Source organism: Meleagris gallopavo, chromosome Z, assembly GCF_000146605.3.
Source record: "Meleagris gallopavo isolate NT-WF06-2002-E0010 breed Aviagen turkey brand Nicholas breeding stock chromosome Z, Turkey_5.1, whole genome shotgun sequence".
Classification (NCBI taxonomy): domain Eukaryota; kingdom Metazoa; phylum Chordata; class Aves; order Galliformes; family Phasianidae; genus Meleagris; species Meleagris gallopavo.
The window spans coordinates 62,624,912-62,631,844 of record NC_015041.2 but is presented as its reverse complement, the minus strand read 5'-3'; positions in this window follow the sequence as shown (position 1 = coordinate 62,631,844).

The window sequence follows — 6,933 nt, the reverse complement described above, 5'->3', positions numbered from 1 at the left end:
TGTTCTTGGTTTTGTTTAACCACAAACCTGAAAAAGTGAGATTTTTGCAAGAAGCCTTATGTTTGATTTCAATGGAGAAGCAGTTGATCATGACTTTTATTAAGAATTAAGCAAGTTCAGTAGGCTATCACAGCAGAATTTCAACTGACATTTTTATTGTGCTGAAGAGATGGAGGTGGGTGGCATCATGAAACAAAAGAGTAGTTAACAGCAGGACAAGAGGAAATGGTTTTAAGTTGAAGGAGGGAAGATTTAGGTTGGATGTCAGGGGGAAATTCTTCACTATAAGAGTGATTAGAGGTGCTGGAACAGGCTGCCCGGAGAGGTTATGGATGCCCTGTCCCTAAAGGTGCTCAAGGCCAGATTGGATGGGGCCCTGGGCAGCCTGGCCTAGTATTAAATGTGGAGGTTGGTGGCCCTACATGTGGTAGGGGGGTTGGAGATTCATGATCCTTGAGGCCCCTTCCAACCTGGGCCATTCTAAGATTCTGTGATTCTGTGAATTGTTCTTTATGCTGCTATTGATATATCACTTCTTCCTCCTCAAACCAATCTAACAAGTACAATGTTAATAAATCCCTTTTGAGAAGCAGCAATCATTTTAGACATTTCTTACTGCCACCATATCATAGCATCAAAATACCATCTGTATTTATGACTTTACCTCTATCAGACATTCAAAATATCTGAAAACTGAGAAAAAAGAAATGTAAGACAGGATCCTAAGTTAGAGGTTAAGTTTTGTGTATGTGAAAACATGACAGAGAATACAAAGAGTGAAAAGATATTATATATTTCTTACCATCATTCCTACAGCCAGAGATATTCCCCATTAGCATCTCAATGATTAGATTTTCTTTGTTTAAATATTCTTCCTTTGATTTGGAGCACAGAGCATAGATTTATAGTGCAGAGCAGGGAGGTAATGCTGAAGTGACCAGTTTTCAGTACATAAATGTAGTGAAAGGATGTCTGGAATTTGTTATACATGCATCACCGGCTCAGTCATCACCTGTGTTTATCACACCATTTTGTCAGTGGACTTGTGTGAGCATTTGCTGCATATAAATTGTCATGCCTGTCATGGGTAGACAGGACATAAATCTGGGCAGACATGGACATAAATCTGTCATGCTTGCAGACATACTTGTTAAACATTTCCTTTTTCTCCTTTTTAAGATTTTCCAATCTAAATTACATAGCAATTCAAGTAAATCTGTTCCCCTTTTTGCCTTCTGGAAAGAAATCTAAATCCCATCACTGAAGATGGTCTCCTAGTGATGTTCTTAGAAAAAAGTCCTTTTCCTTAAAAGCATTCAATAAGCAAGGCATTTTACTGAGTTTTGACTCAAAACATCAGTCAGCTCTGTGACTGATGACAAATGAGAATACAAGCACAGCTGAAGTATCATCTATTCATATATGCACTCTTCCTACTGGTTTTAAAGTTTATTTTTTTTAATTTAATTTCATTTCATTTCATTCTATCAAATCTATTTTTTTTACCATTTCTCTCAACGTTTTTCTTTTTTCTTTCTGTCTTTCCAATGCAGTCATGGTTGTCACTTAGAAAATTTCTAATTTCTCTCAGTGATTAAGACCTTTGACTGTTGTCATGTGACTATTTCTTCCAACCAGGTTATAGTAAGAGGAGTTGATATGTAAAGGAAATCAACTGCGTTTATTTCTCTGCATTTACCCTGAGAGTATTTTGAGATAAATATTGTCCTTTCTTGTCCTTTCTTCTAATCTAGAATTTTGCTGCAGTGCCATTCTGAAATTGCACTTGGATTGTAGACATCAACTTTCATTTGTTTTCATAGAGAATGAATGAGCTTGTGCTGTGGAAGCACATGATATCTTCATGTATTTATTATTGAAAGGAAGAATTATTAAAAAAAAAATTGAAGAGGAAATTATTTTTAAAAGTGAATTATTACTTCTCCAAAGCAGCAAATAACATGTATATCTTACTGGGACTGGTTACAACAAAAGACTAGAGGACTGATGGTGATTGCAGCTTGTTCTAGATGTTAGATATGGATCTTTTTCTAGGGAAGAATGTGGATCAGAATAAAGCCAATAGATTTTGTGGAAACCCTAGACACTTTTTATATGAGGCTATGAGAAAGTGAGTTGATAGGTCAGGGAACAGAAGAAGACTTTGAAGGGTCATAGGGGTGTCAGCCATGACTTGCATCTTTATGGCTTGCATTAGGTATTATTGTGCTGTATACAATACAAGATAAATTCATTTAAATGGATGTAAATAGCATCAGATCATTGGAAGTACCCAGTACTGTTAATTTCAATTTGAATGAATTTATTTTGTATAACTGCATAACTGAATTAGATTAAATAACAGATCTAATGACTTCTGCAATATCTTATGTGAATTCCCTGCAAGTTTCTTGTTAATTATCCTTCCTTTAATTTGAAGACCAATTTAGATGCCCTAAATATTTAGGCCCATGTGATCTTCCCTCCTATTTCATTCATGGAATTTTCAAGAGGTTATTATTCTAGTACTATGGAAGCTTTTGCACAAAGAAATTATCTTTTCTATTACAATTTATTTTCAATATATAAAATAAAATTGTTGAATAAAGAGAAAGGAGCATCAACAATTCATAATTTTACATGCTCTTTTCTACAGAGAAGGAAGTATCAACAGTGGAGGTGATATACTTCAGAGAAGACGAAAAGGTCCTTTAATTATTCTTTATAGGATATACAAAATACAGGAGTAAATGGCGAATAATTGTTCATTGTCTGCAGCCTAATATATTAGTTTTATTTTTTTCTTCAGGTGAAAGTAATGAAACACATACCAATATTACCACAAGTACTATTCATAGTCCAAAATACTTGCAAAGGATTTTCCTCAAGAGGATGAAGCAACAAAATGCAAATACAAAGAGAAGCAGAGAAGATCTAAAGTAGAAGGTGGGTTTAAGACATCTTACAGAAAAAAATCTTGTACCTGCTGGGTCGTGAAATTGATTATTGAGGTAAACATGGCTTTGATACTGATTTTTCCATTGTAGACATTACATAATTTCTATAGTTCCTCACTATTTAGATACTTTTCTGTCTTACATATTTATGATGCCAGAAGGCCACAGTGACCAAGCAATTTAAACAATACAAAGTCTGCCCAGCAGTGACCTCTCACATAGATACCACCTTGAAATTGCATTTATTACAACTTTTCACTCCCTAATTTGTTGTGCACAGGAAGGTTTATTTTACATAAACAGTAAACTTTGCTTTTTAATTCTCTGAGAGCTCTCTCAAATGCTACAATCAAGCAAAACAATTGCAAAGAAAAAAACCACAGCAATAATCCTTTCAGCAAACCTTAACATCTCAGCACAATCTCTGATGCAAACTCTCATTCAGAAGAGCCTTCATCGAAAACTATTTTCCTGCAATGATGCAGTTAATTAATTAATTAACCTTTTTCACTTCAGGTGTGCATAGACACTAAACATTGGATTATTAATTTTCTTTCACATACAAGAATGCAGAGCTGTATTCTGCATCTATTTCATGGGATTATACTTTGAGTATGAAACATACAGGCTTGGCTTTTTTTTTAAAATTAATTTCATAGAATAATGGTTTGGTTTGGAAGGGACATCGGAGATAATCTAATTCCAACACCCAGCTACAAGTAGGGAAAACTCCCTCTAGAGCAGATTGTTCACAGCCCCATTCAGCCTAGCCTTGAATGCTTTCAGGGAGGGGACATCCACAGCCTCTCTGGGCATCCTGTTCCAGTGTCTCACCACCCTTACTGTAAATCTACCCTCTTTCAGCTTAAAGCTATTTCTCCTCATCATGTCACTACATGCCCTACATTCCCTACATGTCTCTCCCCATTTATTAATTATTTGCTGTAATTTACTACTTAATAATTTAGGGTTACAGATTTAAGGGCTGTACCTCATAAGCTTAACATTTTTATGATTTTTTTTTCATCTGAATTCTGCATTTGTTGACTTTCAATCTATCACTTTCCACACTTTTGATTGTGTTGACCTGAAATATATAATGGGGTCAGCGATGTTAATATGATGCCTATCCAGCAACATCTCAAAACCTCCTCTGATTGCAGCCACACAAACACAGATCTCCTGGCTCCATTACAGCAACCAAATGCTCATGGATTAGACTGTCTGGAACACCACTAGTAACTAAACTGAAATCAACGTATCATGAACTGTGTGATAAACAATGTGTTGTTACACCTAGAAGCTTTTGCAGACTTTGAGGGCACAACTTGAGGAAAACAATTTTAGATGTACGATGTGTTTATGAATAGATAAAGTTTGACTGTTTATATCTTTGTTCACAAGCAACTCTTCTGTGATGGTTTTCCTTCTCACTCATTTCTTGATTGCTATGCAAATCCCTTCTTATTTGCAGTGACGTTATGGGGAAGGTAATGGTGATACTGGATGCCTTATGACCATACACCAACAATATTTGGTGAGTGTATGCATGTTGAACAAGAAATCTTCTCTTTGAGCATAGTGCAGAATCCTCTCTAAATGGAGGCACTGGTGCTCATAAATGCGCACATATTTGCACATACATAAATCAGTGCCTAGGGGAACTAGATTGGGATACTTTTTTCTTTACCTATTGAAGGTAAGAGTAACTGAAGACTGCTATCAATTGCTATCCTTGTTTCCCAAGCTGAAACATTTCCCATCCTAGGAGCATCTTGTATATGCAGTGATGATCTTTTTCCAGTGCTCTGAGTGTTGGTTCTCTTCATTATCTTTAGTAAACATATGAACTTTAGATCTTCTATTACTTCACATTCTTTCTCTACACTGATTTGTCTTTATGAACTAGTGAAGCTTTTGCTTTCTGAACTACATTGTAAATTTTTTCTTTTTTTGGGGTTACAACAAAGAAACTTTGACACTCAACTTCCAGGATAGGCGTAATGTATTCATGCTGGTACATAAATAGAAGGTAATACTAAATTATCTTTCATCCTGTTGAATATAACTTATATATAAAAAACTGCCATTAATTTATTTGTGGACCCATACCTGAGACCTAATTGCACCTCAAATGCATCCCTGCATACAGTGTAAAATCTTCAGTGAGAAAGCTGGAGTCACACTCTGCATAGATATTAATTGAAGCCAGCTGTCTGCCTGGCTTCTGTTGTTTTTTTTTCTTTTTTTTTTTTTTTCTGTATATATATATGTTTAATAACCTGTATGAAGTTTGAATATAATCTGTGTTGTTACTTGACTAATGAACTGAATGCTCTATTGCTGAAATGGTGATACATCAATCAGAGCATATAAAGTTATCACAAAGAGAACAAAAATCCTTGGGTTAATTGACCTTCTTGGTCATGTCCTTTCAAAATCATACTGGATAATGAGTGCTAAGCAAGAAAGTAAGCAATTACTTTCAGCACTTTTCATGATTTTTATCTGTGAAAAATGAACATCAATGTAAGGAAGTGCTCTTTTGTAAAGTTTAGAAGGGACTTATCAACATGATGCAAGAAGATATCCCTGAAGACTTAAGGGGACTAAGTTTAATATGTGTGGATATTCACATAGGTAAGAATAGTAATAATTACAGACTCAAAGAAAGCAAAACTGAAATTACATTAGAAGGTGCTAAACCCACAGCATTCCCCATCACCCCAAGAATGGCCATTTCTATCCATAATTAGTACTGTCAGAAAATTTTTCTCAGTAAAACCTCTCTTAATAAATCATGTCCTTTGAATTGCATCCTTTGACATGAAACGATTAACAATTTTTACTCTGGTATACCCAGAAGATGTTGTTCCCCAGTTAAAACAAGTATATTTTTGCTTAATATACATGTGTCAGAAGTCCAGTGTTTTCCTGGGTTTCCTCCGAAAATGTCATCAGGGTTTACGTCCTGTCCATGCAGCATCCCTACAGGCTGTGAGACAGCTGCCTCTCTTTTCACATGAAGTTAAACACTGTTGTTTTTTTCCCAGGCTCTGCTCATTATTTCTTCCACCCTATCACCTTTCATATGAGCACAGATGATTTGCATAATATTTGCAGAGTTTCTAGCAACCAAAGATAGTGTCCTGACCTCTAACTCTCCACTCACTTTCTCAACCTATTTCTCTTCCTTTCCCAGTGTATATGTCTGCAGTCCCATCTGATTAGCATCTACTTTATCAAATAGTTTCTAATTAACATTTTATTTTCCTTACCATAGCCCTGTGTCCCCATGCCCTGAGTCCCCATGCCCTGACTGTCAGTTTTACTGGCCACCAATAATCCCATAGCTGTACTTTTTAGAAAAATTTTATGGTGTGATACAACACTGTATTTTGTTAATAGCTTTCTGAGTAGACCGCTTGCCAGTTATTCCTCACACAGACCAAACAGAAAAACATCTCAGTGTTTTTAATGTATTTTTTTAATTTGCACTGTGACTGCTTTTTCCTAAACTCTTAATGTTGTTCTTGTTAAGGGTTATTGTATGAAATACACATATTTTAGCATATAAATCACATGCTGAGGGAAAGGTAGAAAAGAATAAGCTCCTCTCTGAGGAAAATAACGGTAATTCTGTTTATGATCAATAAATTAGGTGATGCTAGTGATTAAAACTGAGCATGAAGTGATGAGTGGTACTGCGGTTTCCAAGTCTGTATATTCATTCTAAACAATTAGCACCAAAATGGAACAGAAAAAAGAATGAAAAAGCATAGTTGCTATACTTGCTTATCTTTTAATCTTAAAATTTAGCTACATTTGCATTATGGGCAACAGGCAACCAAGACATAGTGCCTGTTTTTACTAATCGGTATCATATAGTATCTATATCCATGCAGAGGCATTGCTTTCAGCATCAGTGTAGACTGCATAAAATACATGACATATCTGCCATCATGCTCCTTTTTTT